This window comes from Peromyscus californicus, unplaced genomic scaffold (genome assembly GCF_007827085.1).
Source record: "Peromyscus californicus insignis strain IS unplaced genomic scaffold, ASM782708v3 Scaffold_41__1_contigs__length_357258, whole genome shotgun sequence".
NCBI lineage: Eukaryota > Metazoa > Chordata > Mammalia > Rodentia > Cricetidae > Peromyscus > Peromyscus californicus.
The window spans coordinates 200,121-222,164 of NW_026294553.1; the positions used below are offsets into that span (position 1 = coordinate 200,121).

The following is a 22,044-nucleotide window of genomic DNA, read 5'->3' on the forward strand; positions in this document are numbered from 1 at the left end:
CTCCCTCAGAGACCTAATAAGAAATTAAGATTACCTAGGAAGTACAAATATGCGACTTCCAAAAAATGTGAGTTATGACAGAAATAGCCAGCCGCCTGAACAGTCACCCAAGTTTTCTCTGCGATATTGGGGCATCATTTTCAGTCTACAGGCTTAGCATATCTGACAGAGTCCTATGGGAAGCAAGATTTTCTACAGAGCCTTCCTACCTTGTCTTGGCAAGGATCAGCACTCCATTGTTTTGTACCCTGCTTGTTCATTTTGGATAGCATACTGTCAGCAGTTGATGAGAGGGCACTTTCTTGCCCAGTGGCTAACTTTTGCCACAATGAAAGTAAACTCCATATGAAGTTTCTTCAATACCCATCTTCTCTGAAGTAGGTTGGTGCTGCCAGGAGCAGACATGTCTCATAGTCATAAAAAAATGAAAAAAAGTCCATGTTATGAAAATATTTTAAATGCCTTATTCCATAGATCTCTGAAGTGTTTGAAGATAATCTGTCTACCTAAATTATATTCCTGCTTGACCTTGAAAACATACCTAACATGACTACAAGTTCGATTGCAATGACTAACTACTAACTTTCATTTCTTTATATCCCAGTAGTTGGTAATGATAACTTTCAAGGACTTGTAAATTGCATTACACTATTAAATGAACTGTAGAGGTACAATATCTTGAACAAGATTAGAAATAGTCGTAGAGTATTTTCTAACAAAATCAATCCCACCTTTGTATCAATATACATAATTTGTATACAACATACAAAAATCCAATCCAATGTAAAATATATGAAATTAGTAGTTGCCTTCTAAAAGTAGATTCAATAATTGAACATTTTGTCTATATCATATCTAAATCCTCGCTTTTTTCTTTTTAGAGTAGATTCAATAATCTACCCTTCATAGTATCATCTCTGTGTCTTTTTTTTCAGGGTAGATTCAATAATCTATCTCATATCTCTATCTTCTTTTTTCTTTTTCCTTTTTTTTCTTTTCTTTTCAAACAAGAACCTACCTACAAGATTTATCTAATCTCCTTTTTTATCCTTTTTTTTCTGATCCTTAACAATAACAAATTGTAACGAACCATCCTAAACAATAATTATCATAAACCCATAAACAGACCAAACACCACTCACACCACCTCTTGGGAATGTGGGCGTCATGTTAGTAAAATTAATTCCTGCTGTTTGGGGACAAAGGAATCTTTAGGGGATCCTGAAAAGAAAAATTTTGAATTAATTGTCAAGTCCTGGGGGAGGTAGCTCTATCATTTGTTGTCCAGTCTCTGCATAATGCAAAAGTGCAGGGATTATCTCAAGTCCTTGTTCAAGAAGTCTGTGAGGCTGGATCATCGCAGAGAGCCATTTTGGAATTGTCCTGAGCAGTTTGTAGTCCAAAGCTGATCTTTGGGTGATGTTTGTCAGCTTAGTGGTATTATTATTGTCCATGTGGAATAGTCATTGTGGGGCCCCATCATCTTTTTAGAGACTTCAAACTGGCTGTTAGGTGTGGTCGTGATTCCTTGCAGAAAACTGAGAGAGACTCAAACACAAAAACTTGTACAGGCAGCCAGCTATCTGTGTTATTTTAGATTTTTTGAAGTTGCTTACAACGTACTTCCTGTTTTCTTAGGTAATATATCCTTCTGGAGTCTTTGATGTAGTTGAAGAAAAGATAATTATAATTATAATTTTTCCTTAATTATGATAAATGATCAATTAAATACAAAACTTTAGACTCACAAATATAGGCTAGATAGAATATTTTCATTGATTTTTGCCAAATACAAATAGTCTAGATATTATAACTGCAATTCTTGCTTGATAACTCTTCTATTATATGCAGTTTTACTATGTGAAAGTTAAAACTTTCCTTTTTATTAGATAGAAAAGGGGAAGGGCTGTGGGATCTTTCTGTATGCTGTGAATATGTGTTGCTCTGATTGGTTGATAAATAAAGCTGCATTGGCCTATGGCAGGGCAGGAAGGAGCCAGGTGGGAAAATCCAAGGGAGATAGGGAAAGGAAAAAGAAGAGGCAGGAGAGACACTATCTTGCAGTCAAAGAAGCAGCACGTAATGGCACACAGGTAAAGCCATGGAACACGTGGTGACATATTGATTAATAGAAATGGGCTGATTTTAGTTATAAGAGCTACCTAGTAAGAAGCTTGAGCCATAGGCCATCACCATACAATTCATAATTAATATAAGCCTCTGTAAGTTTATTTGGGTCTGAGCAGCTGTGGGACCAGGCAGGGCACAGGAAAACTTCAGACTACACACCTCTCTGTATGAACTAATATCCCTGTACTATCAAGTGAAATCCTCTTGGAATAAAGCAACAGATCACTACTTTCTACCCACCCAAAGGCTTGGAATATTATTAAATGATTATTGAGCTTATACTAGATTTTACCCAGCTAGCTTTAATCTCCCATACTTGATGCTCCCATCAATAGAACTGGGGCAGAGAGAGCGAGAGCACACAGGGCAGAGGTGGCACATGCCATTAGAAATTCATTAACAATATTTATTCAATAAGCAGGGAATTCTTTTTCTATGCCCTATCTTATGTCAATTGTTCTGGGTGTGCTACAAGCACATATTCATAATCCTATATTGTTAATGGTGCCAAAAGATTTTGAAAACTCTAATTCAATATATTGCAAGTGTATCATGGGATTTTATCATTGCTGGTTTTTCTAATAGAATTTCTTGCCAGGTGGTGGTGGCTCACTCTTTTAATCCCAGCACTTGGGAGCCAGAGGTAGGCAAATCTCTGTGTTTGGGGACAGTCTGGTCTACAGAGCTGGTTCTAGCACACTAGCACAGTGTGGTCTACATGGTGAAACCCTGACTTGAAAACACACACACACACACACACACAGAGAGACAGAGAGACAGAGAGAGAGAGAGAGAGAGAGAGAGAGAGAGAGAGAGAGAGAGAGGTTAAACTTAACACCAAAGATGAGAGGAGAAAGATCACCAACCCAAGTCATCATTGCCAAATTAATTAAAGCAAGCTTTTTTATTTTTATTTGTGTACATGGACTGCCCTCCCCTAAGTTGGAGTCAAGAGGTCAACAATGGACATGAGGAAGAAAAAGGTTTTGTAGCTTAGAGGTAGGGGCTTTCCAAAAGGGAGGATTTGGTGGACAAAGTAGGTGGCATTACAGGAAGAGAACAAAAGCATAACAAGTTCATCATAACAGTCTCCTCAAACAAAGACATAGTGGCAAGGTGGGCATAACAATCTAGTTATAACAACAGGTAGTCATAACAACTTTTTGAAACAAAGATATGGTTGTCTTTTCTCAGAGCAGGCCATAGAGAACCATGTGTAGATAAGGTTACAGGTGAGATATAACCCAATCCTTGAGAAGCAAAAGTTTAATCATAAATAGGAATGAACATAGTTTCTCTTTATTATAAGATGATCTTTCACTCTAAGATGGAGGAAGGCTGATTCATCAGTAGCCCAGGCTATTCTCAAATTCACTATGTAGCCAAGGATGATCTTGAATTTCTGATCTTCCTAACTCTACCCCTTATGTGCTGGGGTTATATTCATGTACCACCATGCTTGAATTTTGTGGTGCTGGGAATCAAATCCAGCCAGGACTTCCTGCATACTTGGTAAGCAATCTACCAAATGAGCTCTCTCTCTCCACAAAAGCTGTTTTTGCATTGACAGAGGAACATCTGGCTTGAACATTGTACTCAATTGTAATTTCTAGCTGGCTATAGACTGCTGTGGAACAATCTCTGTACACTGTAAACATGTATTGCTCTCATTGTGAATAAAAAGCCGATTGGTCAATACCTAGACAGGATTTTTTTGGGCAGAGAGAATGCTGGGAGGGACAAGGGCTGAGTCTGAGTGTCATTGGCAAGATACAGAGGGAGCAGGATATGAGGTAACAAGCCATGAGCCATATGGCAGCACATAGATTAATAGAAATGGGTTAATTTAAGTTACAAGGCCTAGCTAAAAATCAAGTCTTAGCAATTGGTTGCACATTTATAATTAATAAGAAGTTTCTTTGTGGTTTTTTTGGGGGGAACTGGCTGGTGAAAAATGAAAGTCTGACTACAATAGACAGACACAGGTGCTCCTAGTAACTTTCTGAAACATGATGTGTTATCCATATTCTTCTTTGAATCAAGCAGTAAATCCATTCGAGCAAAAAGAGTATTCATCCTGCCCTAACCCAATGCTAGGCCATATGTAGTTCCTTAAATGACATAGTGAAATAATAAGGAAATGTAAAGATATAGGGGCTAATGTAGAGTTGTAGGGACTGGGGTATATATTAAGCATGAGGTTCATTTCTCAGCACAGTCACCCAGAATAGGATGCAAATATTTAATGATATACAAATATGTTGTCAATGTTTTAGAAAATGAACAGAATAACTTACAGAATAATTTGGATAAGATACTTGAATTAAACTATTCCTCACTTGCTTGGCCTGGTAGTGCAGACTTGTAACTCCAGCTGCTCTGGAGGTAAAAGCAGGAGGGTAGGAAGTTCAAAGCTGGCTTGGGCAACTTAGCCAGACCCTGTCTCAAAATTTTTGATTAAAAAGAGCTAGGGATGTAGTTCAGCCAGCTCAGGCTAGAGTGTGAGTCCTTGTTTCAGAAACAACAAAATGAAAACATTTAAGCATTTTGTTTAAACATTCATCAGAAAATGGACATGTGTCTTGTTTCACACTTGAGGTCATGTGAAAAATGGTATCAGGAACATACATGGAAGGAATTTTTAGTAGAATGGGCTGCTTTCAACCAAATAGGAGAAGGACTATTTGAGTGGAGGTACAGGACGATCAGATAGAAAGAGGAAATCAGGGGTACAGGGTAGAGTGGGGGAAGGGGGAATGAAAAAGTAAAATGAAACACGTCTATAAAAATGTCATTTCATCAATAACGAAAGGCAACAATTTGTCTGCTAATTTAAAAAATTAACACTGGGAGGTGGTAGCACACATATTTAGTTCCAGTACTTAGGCAGATGCAGGTAGATCTCTGAGTTTGAGGCCAGTCTGAATCTACAGAGCGAGGTCCAGGACAGCCAGGGGTACACAGAGAAACTCTGTCTCTAGAAAAATGAAACACCAACAACAGCAAAAACCTTTAACAATCACAGAGCACATATAAAAAAGGAATATCTCTTTTGGTTTCTTGGCTCTGTAGTAGAGCACAGGTACCATGAAGACAGGAAGGGGAAATGGGGGGAAACATAAGTGGGGAGGGCAATGAGGGGGGTGGGGGTGGGGGTGGGGGGAGGGTGATGTATGGGGTGGGAAAGCTAGCAGGAGAGGGGATGGATAAAGAATGCTTTGGGTGTTTGAAAAAATCCATAGGCAGATCTAGTTCTCATAGGCTTTCTTAAAAATGCATATACAAAATATGTACATGTAGTTTAATTGGAAATATCCCATCCTGGGGAATAATGCCCTCCCCTGGAAGCACAGACATTAGGAGAAAAAAATCTGGTGCCAGGTGTGTGAAACCTCCTTTGAGTTTTGTGGTTTGATAGTCCAAGAGATTTCCTCAGACAATATAAACTGTTGCCATTGGTCTGGTTGCCTGCCAGAACTTGAGGACATGCCCCTCCTGAAGAGCAAGCAACCACTGCTCTTCCAAAGGACCCAGGCACAGTTCCCAGCACTTCTGAGGCAGCTCACCGCCATCTGTGTCTATAACTTCGGTTCCAAGGGATCCAGTGCCCTCTCAGTTCCTCTTCTGTCCTCTGTGGGCACAAGGAATGCTTGTGGTACACACACATATATGCAGGCAAAACACCCGAAGGGGTGTGGTGGCACAACACTTTAATCCTTATTAAAACCTATTTAAGCTTGTTTCTCCCGTAAATGCTAATTTCCCGTTATATGGTTCCCTCAGTCACCCTTTGTCTCACTTAATGGAGCCAAAGATTTTCTCAGGAAGTAGCAAAGAAACCCTCGCTGCTTTCCCAGGTCCACAGCTCCCGCCCCTTTGAGACTCTGGGGCGGATCTAGGATAGATCAGTTATCCGCTGGGCGGGGCCAGCACTCAGAGGGACAGGAATTTCCTTCTTCCTTTCCTACTTCCCCCTCAACCAAGAGTTGGGAGAGTGGGAAGAAGGCGCCAAGTGCACGCTGCTGGCGGTTGCAGCCCCCCAGAGGCCTGAGATCGACCACAGGACGGCCCTGCCTGGACCACGTAAGATTCTTGCATTATCCCCACCTTCCTGGTAGCTTGAGCGATCTCTCTGGAGCCAGGGCCTCTCCCGTCCCTGAGTGTGGGACCCTGAGCCTGGAGCCTTGGGACTTGGCGCTCACTGGGACGGACCCTCTGGCAGGTGGAGGAGACACCACGTGGGATGGCCTTGTTCATGAGTTTAGGGACACTTGAGTTTGTGCACTGGGCAGCATCCGGAAAGCCTGGTGGAAGGGCCTCGTGGGGGACCCGGAATCACTTCCCTGGTCCAGAGGAGGCTGCGGGAGGCCAGAGAGGGCTCAGGGACTCAGCACTAAGCAGGGCCCCCTATTCTCTGCCTGTGCACCGCCATTTAGGCGCGGGTGCTGTGGTGGTTTGAGCTAAGTAATCGCTAAAGTGTAGCCGCCCTGTGCAAGGCTGTGCGGGTTCCCCAAACTTAGTGCAAGAACGTTTACTTTCGGGGATGTTTCAGAGGTGAAAACATCACCAAAAACAGCTGCCTTTCTGAGTGTGCATTGGAAAGATCTCACAAAATTTCAGGGGCATTTTATTCTTTCCAGAAAGACAGGGTTTCTTTGTGTAGCCCTGGCTGCCCTGGAACTCGCTCTGTAGACCAGGCTGTCCTCCATCTAAGAAATCCTTCTACCTAAGTCTCCCAAGTGCTGGGATTAAAGACATGGACCACCGGCCAGTCACATTTTCACTGGTCTAGACTCTAGAGTTTTGTGAACTGGAGAAGATATGAAATCATGGTTATGAATATTTTACAGCACTGATTTACCAGGACCTTGCTCATGTGAGGAAAAGCACTCTGCCCTACAACCACTTGCTCCCTGGAATATTAAAGGAATAATGAAACTTAAATTTTAAAATTTTTATGACTAGATTCTTTCCTATCCCAAAGTTTATAATAATACATAATATGCCTAAGAAGAACAAGTCCTACTTAAAAAAACAGATCAAAATGCAAATTATGTACAAATGAGGGCATTGTTGGTATTTGTGGGTGTTCCTCTGTATCCTTGTATTGGTGGTTAATCATACTGAAGCATAAGCCTCCAATGCAGCATTATTTAAAACTTAAAGTTTCTGAAGAGATTGATATCATAGTCCCTACTTATTTACCACGATGAATATTATGTTCACATATAGCCACGGGCTTTTTTTTTTTTTTTTTTGCTGTGTTTTTACTCAAATGTAGGAATACTTAAGCTTCCTCCTCTAGAGTCTAGAATGATAAAGGAATGTCCTAATACACAAAACAACACAAAACAAGTTACCTCTCTGCTTAGTTTCTGCATCCCTACAAGGTTTATCAAGGTTTATCAGTGAACCAGGCATGGAACTAGGAACTTCCTGTACATAGCCATCGCTCTTTCTCAAGTTTGTGTATACTCCAAGGTGACTTGATACCTGAGAAGCTTTAGGTTCTCTTCCTCTATTATTTTTCAAACTAAGTGTCTTGTCTCCAACATCCTCCTGCTTTCATCACCCAAGGCTAAGATAAGAGGCCTCTTATAACACATTCAGCACAGCAGAATTATTTTTGAAGTTTACTTTATCTTTTAATTTTCTATGTGTGTGTGTGATAGTGTGTGTGCGTGTGTATACAAAGTGTGTATGTGTTGCATGAGGCACGTATACACAGTGGTTAGAACAATTATATCCAGTTGGTTTTCATTGTTAACCTGGTCTGAAACAGGGTCTCTCTTATTTTTACATTTTCAGCGCACACTCCAAAATGGTGGACCTCAAAATTTTGGCGTTATTCTGCTCGCTTCTTTAATTTCTATCTACCTAAACAAAGGTAGAACAACAGGGGCACTATAATTTGCAGAGGATCTAGACACAGGTTTTCAGGCGCACACAAGGAAATGTTTTTACCTGAGACACCTCTGTGATCTTACAATTCTTCTTCTATGACTGTTACAACTTTTTATATGTCGACAACAATTTTAAGTATATTTTTAAGTCAAGGAAATTACTCCGTGTTTATATCCTTATAGGAAAGATAAAGAGTGGGCTTTCAATGTCATTTGAAATTATAAGGGTCAGGATAGAATAATTAACATAATCATATGATATATATATATTGTATACACATTAAAAATAAAAAAAAATATAATATGCATGAATGCTGTATAAGATCTCATGTATTTAAATTAAATATTCTCTCAGAAGAATTGCTGTCACTGTCCCATGGAGAATCATGCCATTCTAGGCTGCATCGGGGTTGATGTGGGGAATTTCTCATGCCGTACTTCACAATGAGTAAACGGCCACATAATGACCCACTAAATATGGTGGAGCCTTCCCAGCAGCACCCACATTTCACTTCTGGAAACCATACACATACTACCAGGTATCTAGAGTGGTACACAAAAGCTTAGGGACATATGGTAGTGTGGCCACATGTCTGTCATCCATTTGGCTCACTCCCTGACATCCTCTCTAATCTCTGTCCGCCAGGCTAGGGGGCAGTCCCTATCTGTCTATGGACACTTTTTACTGTTCCATGGGTCTGGGAATCTGGAGGGAATGATGTGTGAGTATACCCGGAAAGTTGTGGGAAGTCACAGAGGAAAGACAGGGGAGGGTGTTTGCTGGAGGCATCCTGGTGTTGGTGTTAAGAGTGAGAATAACTTCCTGTCTCTTAATTATATGTTGTCTGTCCTAGGTCCACTTGAAAATCCTGACAGAGCTGAGTCTTGTGTGTGCCTAGGCCCTGCCACAGGTAGGTGGGTGTCCACAGAGGATACAGAGAGTTCCTTGCCTGACAGGGTCTTGGGGATGTTAGAGAAAGGAAAAGAGAAGTTTCCTGAGTGGTACCTGGTACTTGGGGTAGGGCAGGGTGGGGAGGTGGGAGGTTAGGGGTGGGAGGCAGAGGACTGTGCAGAGGAGAGGGATTGTGACAGAGCTGGAGGTAGGTCAGAATGGTTGCCTGCTGCTGCCTAGGAGACGGTTAAGGTGGGAGCCGGGGCCCAGGGTTTGGTGACAAGAGGGCAGGTGGGCGCAATGTTTCTTCTTTTGATGTGTCCTTGTCTCCTCCTCAGGGACCTGGTCGGCCTGCCTGTTGAGGCGAGGTTGTGGATGTCCCCGGACCCTAGTGGTCCCTGCTTCGGATGATGTAGGGCAGCATCCACCTGAATGCACATCACTACCAAGGCCAAGGTTTTGGAAGGAAGCCCTTCTCCTCTCCCATCTCAATATTAGACCATGGGACCCTGGGCCACGGGGCTCAGGCCGCCGACCCTGGAGCCCTGACCAGTGAACACAGCTGCCTGTCCTTTACCCTTGTGTCCATCCAGGAGCGGCCATCTGCCAGGTGGGAAGCCCGTACTGGGCCTAGGGTTCCATTGAGTCGGGTGGTCTCCTCCCTTGTTGTCACACCTCCCCGTGTGCTCTCGGTTCTGGGACACCACCAACCCACTGCCCTAGCAGGAACGGGGTCAGCATGGGAGGCCCCTCTTGGCTGGTCCCTTGACCTTGAAGCTTGGGTCAGCAGACCCAAGGCCATCCTGGCAGCTGTACTGGTCACCTTGTTGTGTGGAGTCATGTAGACAGCTGCTGGATCTCTGAAAGCTGCTCTGTGTGTGTGTGTGTGTGTGTGTGTGTGTGTGTGTGTGTGTTTGGGGTGAGGGCGGGGTGTGGGCAGGGATGCAGCTGTGAGAATACCCTGGTTTGGCAGCTAGGGAGTGATGCTCAGCCCCTGCTCCCCAAATCCATGAGTATGTTTCTAAGACTCCTCCCCTTTAGTCCAGATTGGCATGTGGTTTGTGTAGGATTCCCTTAGGGTCTGGTGCGGGCTCTCAAGTGCTTCTGTGCCCACATGCACACACTCCCCACTTGGCCCCCTCCATGACACCCTCCACCACCTGCCCCCTCTCCAGGTACTACATGATACCCTCAGGCAGGGCTATCATGGGATGGCACGTGCCCAAAGCCAAGTGTCTCAGGGCAGTGCAGGGCATGCAGGAACCTGTTAAGGTCGGTATCCTCCATCTGCACACCGCACCCCACCCGCTGAACACCCTGGGGTTACTAGCAGCAGCCCTAGAGTCTCATGTCAGTCCTGTCCCTTCATACTTACTTGGCCTCCATCTTGGAACTTGGCAGGAAAACTCTTTTTTTTTTTTTTTTTTTTTTCAATTTTTTTGCTTTGCGAAGGGCGGAGGGAGAGCACCCTGCACCCTTGGCCGTTGGCATTCTCGGTGCCCTGCTGCCATCACGCGGATTCAGTTTGCCGATTCCGCCAGCAAGTCCCTGTGCTTCCCTGGAAATGGAGGCGGCAGGCTAGGGAAGGACTCCCGCCTGGGTCCCCCAGGACCAAAGCGGTTCTCTTGCCCGCTCCATGAGCCAGGAGAGCTGGAGGAGGGAGCAGGGTCCAGGAGACTAGCTCCGGGCGGGCGCCACTAGGCTTGGCTTGCGGGTCACGGAAGCACAGCCTCCCGGGTCCTGTGGCCTCCATGTCTGGCCGCAGCAGAGGACCTCTCCGCAGGGGATTGTGCAGCCTGGGCTACATCATGGTCGTTTTGGGGAAATTTCCTACCCGTGTGCCGGACCGCCTGCCCTTACTGTGGTGCCCAAGTCCACCCTGGGACCCCCTAGCTTTTGTCTGAGCCTCCCTAGCGGTATCCACAGCTCACTTCCGGAGACCACACAAACTCTGTCCTGCATCTCTGGGAGGTCCTCAGGGTCTCAGGCCTGGTTGCTAGCCACCTTGGCCAAATGTCTGTCATCCATTTAACTCTCTCCCTGCCATCCCCTCTCCTCTCTGGCTGCCAGGCCTTCTCTCTGGCTTTCCTTTTGTTCCTTTTACAGGCTTTCCCCTTGAGCTGTGCTATAGGTGGAATTCAGCGACTGGGACCTGTCAGAAAAGGTTCCTTCTCCAGAACCACATCCCCAGAACCGTACAAGGGCTCTGAAAGCCCCCCACCCATCATCATCCTATGCAAGGTGGTTGTGTGTACCCAGCAAGGCAGTGTGGTGGCTCAAAGTGAATCCCAGTAGAAGCAGCTCGAACAGGATTTGGACACAGGGGTGCTCATAAACAGGCATGGCAGATCGTAGGTACCGTGGTGGCCAGGTTTCATGGTCCCTGCCTCCCCCGACAAGCCTCCTCTGTGTTATGCAGGACACACATGCAGACCACATACTCCTTCCTCTGTTCTCCTGCCTAGCTCACTCTGCCTTAAACCCAGGGAGACCTCCCAGGGTCAAAGGTCAAAAATCCCCTTGTCCTGCACTCACTCCCCTGTGCAGGCCTCATCTCAGCAGGAAGAATACTTAGAGAAGGCTCTGAAATTAACAGAAAGCTCTATCTAGAGTCCTAGAACTGCTATGCATGGAGGAGTATTTGTGAGTGTGTGTGTGTGTGTGTGTGTGTGTGTGTGTGTGTGTGTGTGTGTGTGTGTTGGGTGTTTGTATACCTGGGATTATTGTGGCCTAGTCCTGTGAGAAGCCATACGCAATGGCTGAGAGGCACAGTATGTAACAGTTATGGTGGTCAGCTCTGGGATGTAGAGGAAGGACAGGTTTGCATGCAGGGGAAGCCTTCTAGGGCTCTATCCTTCAGCTCCAGCTCAGGTGAGCACAAGGTTTGGAGTGGTGCATCGTGTGTGTGGTTGGGGGCTCAGGCCTTGCCGGGGCATGGTGGATGAGAGCATTGTGTAGGAACCATTGGAAAGGTGGTGGGACCCTCCATTGGAGTGGCCTGCCAGACAGGTCTAGGAAGTCAGGGCCTCCACCCTCACCAAGGCACCATGAAGCTCCCTTTTTATCCTAAGCAAATGTCTCCATGAGGCTTTGTAGAGAAGGAGATTTGGAAGAGCATAGACAGGCTTGTCTCCAGGTGGCAGGGAGAGTGATTTTCTTCGAGGCTCCATCATGGAAGATGTCAGCAGTGTGGAGGAGGTCCTCTGGAGACTTTCAGTGCTCATGGAAGGAAGGCTTCCTGTTGGGGAGTGCAAAGCATTTCCCAACGGAACATGGCCTAGCTACCGTGGATACCAGGGATGGGACTGTACATAGGAGCGAAGGATAGAGAAAGACAGAGATAGAGGTAGAGGTGGAGGTAGAGGAGGATAGATAAATGAGGGGGGGCGACAGGGAGAGAGAGGGGGTCGGGACAGGATGAGAGGGTGGGAGAGCACATTAGAATCTGCATGTGGGGTGTTGGGTGTTTTCGTGATTGTTGGTGTTTTTTTCATGCAGGCTGGTGGGCAGACCCACTCTGTCTGTGGACACTTTTTTCTGTTGCATGGGTCTGGGCCCCTGGAGGGAATTGTGTGTAGGACACCTGCAATGTTGTGGGATATCCATAAGGACAGACAGGGTGGGTGTGTGCTGCAGGCATCCTGGTGATGGTGTTAAGAGTGAGAATTACTTCTTGTCCCTTAATTCTATGTTGCTGTCCTCGGGCCAGTTGAATCTCCTGAGAGAGCTGAGTCTTGTGTGTGCCTAGGCCCTGCCACAGGTAGGTGGGTGTCCACAGAGGATACAGAGAGTTCTGTGCCTGACAGGGTCTCGGGGAAGTTAGAGAACGGAAAAAGAGAATTTTCCTGAGTGGTGCCTGGTAGTTGGTGTAGGGTAGGGTTGGGAGGTGGGAGGTTAGGGGTGGGAGGCAGAGGACTGTGCAGAGGAGAGGGATTGTGACAGAGCTGGAGGTAGGTCAGAATGGTTGCCTGGTGCTGCCTAGGAGACGGTTATGGTGGGGGCCGGGGCCCGGGGTTTGGTGACAGGAGGGCAGGTGGGTGCAATGTTTCTTCTTTTGATGTGTCCTCGTCTCCTCCTCAGGGACCTGGTCGGCCTGCCTGTTGAGGCGAGGTTGTGGATGTCCCCGGACCCTAGTGGTCCCTGCTTCGGATGATGTAGGGCAGCATCCACCTGAACGCACATCACTACCAAGGCCAAGGTTTTGGAAGGAAGCCCTTCTCCTCTCCCATCTCAATATTAGACCATGGGACCATGGGCCACGGGGCTCAGGCCGCCGACCCTGGAGCCCTGACCAGTGAACACAGCTGCCTGTCCTTTACCCTTGTGTCCATCCAGGAGCGGCCTTCTGCCAGGTGGGAAGCCCGTGCTGGGCCTAGGGTCCCATTGAGTCGGGTAGTCTCCTCCCTTGTTTTCACACCTCCGCGTGTGCTCTCACTTCTGGGACACCACCAACCCACTGCCCTAGCAGGACCGGGGTCAGCATGGGAGGCCACATGGATACCCAGGGTCTGTGGCACAACCTGTGGACTTGTTGTCCAAGCCTCCAGAGCCATGCTGATCTGAGTAGCCTATGCTACCACCTAGGGCCTAGGTGTCATCCGGGCCCAAGTAGCTGCTGAGGGCCATGTCTAGGTCGGTGTCCCTATGGCAGCCATGGTCTGAGTTGATAGCCAGGGCTCCTGTTACCACCAAGGGGCATGAAGGTGCCTGAGGTCTGGTCTGCCACCTGAGAACATGCTGGTGTCCCACAGCCATGCTGCTGCTCTGGTTGGCCTGTGCCATCACCTGGGGCCGTGGTATGTCAGGGCCCAAGCTTCAGTCTAGGGCCATCTCTGGGTCCATGGCCCCACAGCAGCCAGGGTTTAAGTTGATGTCCATGGCATCTGTTGCAACCAAGGGACATGCAGATGCCCAGGGTCTGGTTAGCCACCTCAGACTATGCTGGTGTCTGAGAGTCATGCTACTTGATGCTGGGGCTGAACTGCTCTGAGTGACATGAGCTGAGACACGGGACATGGTAACATCTGGGCCTGAGATGCTCTGGAGGACCACCTCTGGATCTGTGGTCCTGCTGTAACTGGAGTCTGTGTTGACATCTGTGGGCCATGTAACCATAGGAGGTCATGTATGATGAAATCCAAGGGCAGTGCTGAGCCACACCTGCCCTGTGTTGGCCCTAGGAAAGCTGGCCCTGCTCCTCACTAGACACTGCAGCTAGAGTGCTGACCTTGACCCTCACAGGAGAGCTGGCCCCAATGACTCTGGCATGGAGAGCTGGCCCCCTATACTTAGGAGAGTTGGCCCCACCTCTCAACACAGGCATGAGAGAGATGACCCTGATGCCATGGGCATAGGAGAGCTGGTTCCACCTCCACCTGAGGGGGCAGCCTTAGTATCAAGGACTGACCAACTCAACTACCACCCAGGTCCATATCCAGGGCCTTGGATTGGCCCACCCTAACATCAACCCCATCTAGGACCTGCTGGCGCATGTGAAGGGACTGGTTCTGCAGATCTCCATGACTAGGGGCAGCCATGGGATATCAGAGAGGAGTTTCTGTGAGGATTCAGTGATGATGGTGTACCACAAACCAGAGTCCTTGAACCAGACCAATGACTCATTGCAATTTTCATTTTCGGATGGGGCTGATTGAACAAAGGGTATCCTGCAGGACACACCGGGGATCCCAATGCCACTCAAATGAATGAAGAGATGTTGAAGAGGCGGGAGAGACAAAAGAGAGAAGTGGGCTTTTTTGTTTGCGTGGTTGGTTGGTTAGTTGGTTGGTTGGTTTAGTTTGGTATTTTTTTTATTTTATTATAGTGGAGGGCTGCTGCAAGGGTGAAGGGAGGATAGGGAGGACTGGGAAAGGAGCAGATTTGGGGTGCATGATGTGAAATTCACAAAGAATAAAGATTGTGTGTGTGTGTGTGTGTGTGTGTGTGTGTGTGTGTGTGTGTGTGTGTGTGTGAAAACATACAGGCTTCAAAGGAATAATAGTAAAATCAACTATAGCCAAGCTGTTGTGGTACATGCCTTTAATCCCAGCCCTCGGGAGGCAGAGGCAGGCAGATCTCTGTGAGTTCGAGGCCAGCCTGGTACAGTGTGAGTTCCAAGACTGACAGGGCTACACAAAGAAACCCTGTCTTGAAAAACCCAAAATAAATTCATATATACATACATACATACATACATACATACATACATACATACATATATACAGACTGAAAATAGAAACTAACATGTTAGAATACAACAAAATATTGTGCGGCCTGGGTCACTCAGAGATTCACTGTGACCATGAATAAATTTAAATTAGGACAGGCTTTATTAAATAAGAACTGGTGATCCCATCCTGCCTTGGACTTCCCTTCTGGAGCACAGGTGAGTGCCCTGGTTTGGCCTGGACCCCATCGCTGGGCACCAGCCACTCTGGGGAAGACCTGCCCAACTTGGCCCCAGGTTCTGGCCACTGGGCAGGTTCCCTTCTAGCCCCACCGTGAAGGATCCCCTTCTCCAAGACCCCCGGCAGAACCTGCAATCTCCACGCCTTGTCCCCACGCCTACCCACCTGAGACCCCAGGCACTTCCTTAGATTTAGAGGCCGGCCCCCAGCTCCCATCCTGCCCTGGACTTCCCTTCTGGGAGAGAGAGAGAGAGAGAGAGAGAGAGAGAGAGAGAGAGAGAGAAGCTCCCATCCTGCCCCGTACTTCCCTTCTGGACAAGAGCGCCCATCCTACCCTGGACTTCCCTTCTGGACAAGAGCACCTAATCTGCCCCGGACTTCCTGTCTGGACAAGAGCTCCCATCCTACCCCAGACTTCCCTTCTGGACAAGAGCTCCCATCCTGCCCCGGAGTTCCCATTTGGACAAGAGAGCTCCCATCTGGACAAGAGAGAGAGAGACTTCCTGAATCTGTCAGCTCTGTCTGAACCAAGTGTGCTGATAAGACCAAAATCGAACCACAAGGAGATGGGCAGACATCAAGGCAGAAATACATACAACAAAATGAATAGCAATACAGCATCACCAGAACCTAGCCCTCCTCCAACACCTAGACCTGAACATCAGAAATTGGAAGAAGCAGAAGAAAACAGCCTTATGAATGACATCATGAAGAAGGTAGAGGCTTGTGTAGAGGAAAAGACAAAAAAATGGGAAGAACGCTGTAAACAACTAGAGGAAAGGGCAAACAAATTAGAAGAAATCAATAAAGTCCTGGAAGAAAACAATAAAGTACTGAAAGAAAATCAAGAAAAAGCAATGAAACAAATGAAGGAAACAGTCCAAGACCTGAAAAGGGAAATAGAAAAAATGAAGAAGACACAAACAGAGGGAATGCTGGAAATAGAAAATCTGAGTAAAAGATCAGAAACTTCAGATGCAAGTATAACCAACAGAATGCAAGAGATGGAAGAGAGGATCTCTGGCATTGAAGATACAGTAAAAGAAATAGATTCATCAGTCAAAGAAAACACTAAAGCCAACAAAGTCATGAACCAAAATGTCCAAGAAATTTGGGACACCATGAAAAGACCAAACCTACGAATAATAGGGGTCGAAGAAGGAGAAGAATACCAACTCAAGGGCACAGAAAATATATTCAACAAGATCATAGAAGAAAACTTTCCCAACTTAAAGAAGGAAATGCCTGTGAAGATACAAGAAGCCTATAGAACATCAAACAGACTGGACCCCCAAAAAAGTCACCTCGCCAAATAATAATTAAACAACTAGACGTACAGAATAAAGAAAGAATATTAAGAGCAGCAAAGGAAAAAGGCCAAGTGACTTATAAAGGCAAACCCATCAGAATAACACCCGATTTCTCAATGGAGAGTTTGAAAGCCAGAAGGACCTGGACAGATGTAATGCAGACACTAAGAGACCATGGATGCCAGCCTAGACTAATATAACCAGCAAAACTTTTAATCATCATAGATGGAGCGAACAAGACATTCCAAGACAAAGCCAGATTTAAACAATACTTATCCACAAACCCAGCCCTACAGAAAGCACTAGAAGGAAAATTCCAACCTAAGGAAGTCAGATGCACCCTCGAAAATACAGGCAATAGAAAAAGCCACAGTAGTAAACACCAACAAAGAGAACTACACACAAATCACCACCAAAAAATAACAGGAATGAACAATCACTGGTCATTAATATCCCTCAATATCAATGGAATTAATTCACCTGTAAAAAGACATAGGCTTACAGAATGGATACGAAAGGAGGACCCATCTTTCTGCTGCATACAAGAAACACATCTCAAATTCAAAGATAGACACTACCTAAAAATAAAAGGCTGGGGAAAGACTTTCCAATCAAACGGTCTTAAGAAACAAGTGGGTGTAGCCATCCTGATATCCAGCAAAATAGACTTCAAACTAAAATCAATCAAAAGAGATCAAGAAGGGCATTACATACTCATCAGAGTAAAGATCCACCAACATGAAGTCTCAATTCTGAACATTTATGCCCCAAACACAAGGGCACCCACATATGTAAAAGAAACATTACTAAAGCTTAAATCACATATAAAACCCCACACATAAATAGTGGGAGACCTCAACACCCCACTTTCACCACTGGACAGATCTCCCAAATCGAAACTTAACAGAGAAATAAAGGACTTACCTGATGTCATGACTCAAATGGACTTAATCGATATCTACATAACATTCCATCCTAACAAAAAAGAATATACCTTCCTCTCAGCATCCCATGGAACCTTCTCTAAAATCGACCACATACTTGGCCACAAAACAAATCTCAACAGATACAAAACAATTGGAATAACCTCCTGTGTTCTATCAGACCACCATGGTCTAAAGTTGGATTTCAACAACAACAAAAACTACAGAAAACCTACAATCTCATGGAAACTGAATAATACTCAACTGAATCACCAATGGGTTAAGGAAGAAATGAAGAAATTAAAGACTTCCTAGAGATCAACGAAATAGAAGACACCACATATCCAAACCTATGGGACACTATGAAAGCAGTACTAAGAGGGAAATTCATAGCACTAAATGCCCACATAAATAAGTTAGAGAAATCTCACACTAGTGACTTAACAGCACACCTGAAAGCTCGGGAAAAAGAGGAAGCAAAGTCTCCCAGGAAAAATAGACGCCAGGAAATTATCAAAGTGAGAGCTGAAATCAATACAATAGAAACAAAGAGAACAATACAAAAAATTAATGAAACAAAGAGTTGGTTCTTTGAGAAAATCAACAAGATAGACAAGCCCTTATCCAAACCAACCAAAAGACACAGAGAGAGCATCCAAATCAACAAAATCAGAAATGAAAAGGGGGACATAACAACAGACATTGAGGAAATCCAGAGAATCATCAGATCATATTTCAAAAACCTCTACTCCACAAAACTGGAAAACCAAAAAGAAATAGATAACTTTCTGGATAGGTACCACATACCTAAGTTAAATCAAGACCAGATAAACTATTTAAATAGTCCAATAACCCCTAACAAAATAGAAACAGTCATTAAAAGTCTCCCAACCAAAAAAAGCCCAGGTCCAAATGGTTTCAGCGCAGAATTCTACCAGATCTTCAAAGAAGAGTTAATACCAATACCCTCTAAATTGTTCCACACAACAGAAACAGAAGGAGCATTACCAAACTCCTTCTATGAGGCTACAATTACCCTGATTCCTAAACCAAACAAGGATACAACAAAGAAAGAGAACTACAGACCGATCTCCCTCATGAACACTGATGCAAAAATACTCAATAAAATACTGGCAAACAGACTCCAAGAACACATCAAAACAATTATCCACCATGATCAAGTAGGCTTCATTCCAGGGATGCAAGGGTGGTTCAACATAGGAAAGTCCGTCAATGTAATACCCCATATAAACAAACTCAAAGAAAAAAACCACATGATCATCTCACTAGATGCAGACAAGGCATTTGACAAAATCCAACACACTTTCATGATAAAGGTCTTGGAGCGATCAGGAACACAGGGAACATACCTAAACATAATAAAGGTAATTTACAGCAAGCCAACAGCCAACATCAAATTAAATGGAGAGAAACTCAAAGCAATTCCACTAAAATCAGGAAGGAGGCAAGGCTGTTCGCTCTCCCCATACTTAATCAATATAGTACTTGAAGTTCTAGCCAGAGCAATAAGAAAACAGAAGGAGATTAAGGGGATACAAATTGGAAAGGAAGAAGTCAAGTTTTCCCTATTTGCAGATGACACGATAGTATACTTGAGCAACCCCAAAGATTCCACCAAGGAACTGATACAGCTTATAAACACCTTCAGCAGCATAGCAGGATACAAGATCAACTCCAAAAAATCAGTAGCCCTCCTATATACAATGGACAAAGATGCTGAGAAGGAAATCAAAGATACATCACCCTTTACAATAGCCACAAACGACACAAAATACCTTGGGGTAACACTAACCAAGCAAGTGAAGGACCTATATGACAAGAACTTTAAGTCCTTGAAAAAAGAAATTGAAGAAGATCTCAGAAAATGGAAAGATCTCCCATGCTCATGGATAGGCAGGACTAACATAGTAAAAATGGCAATCTTACCAAAAGCAATCTACAGATTCAATGCAATCCCCATCAAAATACCAACACAATCTTCACAGACCTGGAAAGAATAATACTCAACTTCATATGGAAAAACAAAAAACCCAGGATAGCCAAAAGAATCCTGTACAATAACACAACCTCTGGAGGCATCATGATCCCTGACTTCAAGCTCTACAATAGAGCTACACTAAAAAAAAAAACAGCTTGGTACTGGCATGAAAACCGACATGTGGACCAATGGTATCGAATTGAAGAACCTGACATTAATCTGCACACCTATGAACATATAATTTTTGACAAAGAAGCCAAAAGTGCACAATGGAAAAAAGAAAGCATCTTCAACAAATGGTGCTGGTATAACTGGATATCAACATGTAGAAGTCTGCAAATAGATCCATATTTATCACCGTGCACAAAACTTACGTCCAAGTGGATCAAGGACCTCAACATAAATCATGCAACACTGAATCTGCTAGAAGAGAAAATAGGAAGTAGTCTGGAACGCATTGGCATAGGAGATCACTTCCTAAATATAACACCAGTAGCACAGACACTGAGGGAAACAATCTATCAATGGGACCTCTTGAAACTGAGAAGCTTTTATAGAGCAAAGGATACGGTCAACAAGGCAAAGCGACTGCCTACAGAATGAGAAAAGATCTTCACCAACCCCACATCTGACAGAGGACTGTTATCCATAATATATAAGGAACTCAAGAATTTAGACATCAAAATGCCCAACAGTCCAATTAAGAAATGGGCTATAGAACTAAAGAGAGAATTCTCAACAGAGGAAACTCAAATGGCTGAAAGACATTTAAGGAATTGCTCAACATCCCTAATCATCAGAGAAATGCAAATCAAAACAACTCTGAGATACCACCTTACGCCTGTCAGAATGTCTAAGATCAAAAACACTGAAGACATCTTATGCTGGAGAGGATGTGGAGCTAGGGGAACTCTCCTCCACTGCTGGTGGGAATGCAAGCTTGTACAACCACTTTGGAAATCAATATGGCACTTTCTTAGAAAATTGGGAATCCATCTCCCCCAAGATCCAGCTATACCACTCTTGGGCATATACCCAAGGAATGCTCAACCACACCACAAGAGCACTTGTTCAGCTATGTTCATATCAGCATTGTTTGTAATAGCCAGAACATGGAAACAACCTAGATGCCCTTCAACTGAAGAATGGATAAATAAAATGTGGTACATATACACAATGGAATACTACTCAGCAGAGAAAAACAATGACATCATGAGGTTTGCAGACAAATGGATGACTCTAGAAAAAATCATCCTGAGTGAGGTAACCCAGACTCAGAAAGACAAACATGGTATGTACTCACTCATAGCAGGATACTAGATGTGGAACAAGGATGACTGGACTGCTACTCACATCACCAGGGAGACTACCTGGAAAACCGTACCCCAAGAAAGACACGGGGATCACCCAATGACGAAGAAATGGAAGAGATCTACATGAACAGCCTGGACATGAGTGGGGGTAATGAAGGGCGAGGGTCGAGGGAAAAGAGTTTGGGGAATGGGACATCCCAGCTGGATCAACCCAGTACACAAAGTTATTCTATGTTTGTCACGTGGTGCCAGAGTATACATGCATCCATACCCACACAAAATAATACTGACAATGCATTTTTCTTAAATTACATTTAAAAATTGAACCCAGGCATCATGGTGCAAATCTGTAATCACAAAACCCAGGGGGCAAAGGGAGGGGAATCAGGAACTCAGGGTCTGGCTCTACTACATACTGAATTCAAAGACAGTCTGAGCACTTGAGAGCCCGCACCAGACCCTAAGGGAATCCTACACAAACCACATGCCAATCTGGACTATAGGGAAGGAGCCTCAGAAACATACTCATGGATTTGGGGAGCAGAGGCTGAGCATCACTCCCTAGCTGCCAAACCAGGGTATTCTCACAGCTGCATCCCTGCCCTCGCCCCGCCCTCACCCCAAACACACACACACACACACACACACACACACACACACACACACACACACACACACAAACACACACACACACACACACACACACAGCAGCTTTCAGAGATCCAGCAGCTGTCTACATGACTCCACCCACCAGGGTGACCAGTACAGCTGCCAGGATGGCCTTGGGTCTGCTGACCCAAGCTTCAAGGTCAAGGGACCAGCCAAGAGGGGCCTCCCATGCTGACCCCGGTCCTGCTAGGGCAGTGGTTTGGTGGTGTCCCAGAACCGAGAGCACACGCAGAGGTGTGACAACAAGGGAGGAGACCACCCGACTCAATGGGACCCTAGGCCCAGCACGGGCTTCCCACCTGACAGAAGGCCGCTCCTGGATGGACACAAGGGTAAAGGACAGGCAGCTGTGTTCACTGGTCAGGGCTCCAGGGTCGGCGGCCTGAGTCCCGTGGCCCATGGTCCCATGGTCTAATATTGAGATGGGAGAGGAGAAGGGCTTCCTTCCAAAACCTTGGCCTTGGTAGTGATGTGCGTTCAGGTGGATGCTGCCCTACA

At 45.3% G+C, this 22,044-nt stretch overlaps 1 long non-coding RNA gene across 2 annotated transcripts; it reads left to right on the forward strand.

Annotated features, from left to right (window-relative positions):
* The first annotated feature begins 6,084 nt into the window (after positions 1-6,084).
* On the forward strand, positions 6,085-14,800 carry LOC128123700 (uncharacterized). 2 transcript variants are annotated; one of them, XR_008222785.1, is made up of 4 exons: positions 6,085-6,213; positions 8,888-8,944; positions 9,264-9,535; positions 13,006-14,800. It is a non-coding gene; the product is annotated as an uncharacterized LOC128123700 (long non-coding RNA). The 2 variants fall into 2 exon arrangements; XR_008222786.1 differs by lacking the exon at positions 8,888-8,944 and having other exon boundaries at positions 6,093-6,213.
* The last annotated feature ends 7,244 nt before the right edge of the window (positions 14,801-22,044 follow it).